Below are 1,349 nucleotides of genomic sequence, written 5' to 3' on the forward strand. Positions count from 1 at the left end.
GAGCCATGTCCGTGCCAGCTCGGGACTGGGGGAAGCGGATCCAGCATCCGGCGCCGCCGCCGTCTTCCCTCCGTCCTGCCCCACGCTCTAGACCAGCAGTCAAATGCTCCACCGCGGAGCTGTAAACAAACCACCTGCAAATGTTTTTCTTCTGTATCTTTGTTCTCATGAATTTGAGTTACAAATAAATAAACCCCAGAGGCCTGAGCTGACTGCTGCTTTCCTGAGACTTTGGATCAGCCTCTAGGCCTCTGGGTGGTCTTAATCTTGACTCTTAATTTTTCTTCTTCTGTGCTGTAACAGTTGCACACTTTAACAACCACCTCTACAGCAAGGTCCTATGATGGCAACGTGAAGTAAGATGTATGATATGAGGAAAAAGAGAGATGGCCTCACCGGAAACGATATGTAGCCGTAATCTCGGATTTAGAATCTCTCAAATTAGGGGAAAATAGCCATCCTTTAAACATCCACAGTGTATTAAATTAAATCTAATAGGAAAAAATAATGACAAAATGTTTAGCATATCTGTAATTTAAAACACTGGAATTTAAAGATAGCATTAATTGGTAAGAAAAATGATTAGCGAAATAGTACACTTTCATTTTCAAATTAATGCATTGATGTACTTAGAAGCTCAGCTGACCACAAGAATGATTAGTGCAAAATGAATCTAATCACCATACTACAAAAATCAGTAATTAAAATAAATGTCAAAGCGACCATAAAAATGGCATATTGTATAGAGGAAAACAAAATGTTGTTTAAAAACTATTAAGATAATAGAATCATATCTTCAAATAATGAATGGAAAACTAACCATACGAACTAAGAAAAATATGTCAAATAATTCAGCAAAAATATTTTCCTCTAAAATATTCTTCAAAATTAAGGTTAAAATCAGTCTATATTTTTACATAAATGAATACTACATTGTCTTTAGCAGAGGAGAAGATTTGGAAATTCTAAATGAAGTTTTTCAAATAAATCCTAGTGGAATCACATATTTGGGAAGGAAGGAAAAACAGCAAAGGAAAAAAGAGTAAAGAAATATAATACCCATATATATAATATATAGATTTTTATGTATATAATATATAAAGTCTTAAAAGCACACCATTATATACTATTTTTTTTTAATTGAGTTTATTGGTACATTTAGGGATACAGTACAGTTACATTCATTGTTGGGATCATGTACCTTTACATGGCAAGTCTTGATTCTCATTTTTTCCCCTTACCTCTGCCCTCCCTTCACCCCCTCCTCCCCTCCCCATCTACAAACACTTTATTTTCATCTTTTCATTCTCTCACATTTTTTTCTTTTCCCTTTTTGTTCTTCCCCTACG

The 1,349-nt window shown here is 35.1% G+C and overlaps 1 pseudogene; it reads right to left on the minus strand.

Moving 5' to 3' along the window:
- LOC104870007 overlaps positions 1-1,349 on the minus strand; it is a 17,076-nt pseudogene that overhangs the window by 1,893 nt on the left and 13,834 nt on the right.

The sequence above is a fragment of the Fukomys damarensis genome, unplaced genomic scaffold (assembly GCF_012274545.1).
Source record: "Fukomys damarensis isolate Sample0158 unplaced genomic scaffold, DMR_v1.0_HiC HiC_scaffold_6, whole genome shotgun sequence".
Taxonomy (NCBI): Eukaryota; Metazoa; Chordata; class Mammalia; order Rodentia; family Bathyergidae; genus Fukomys; species Fukomys damarensis.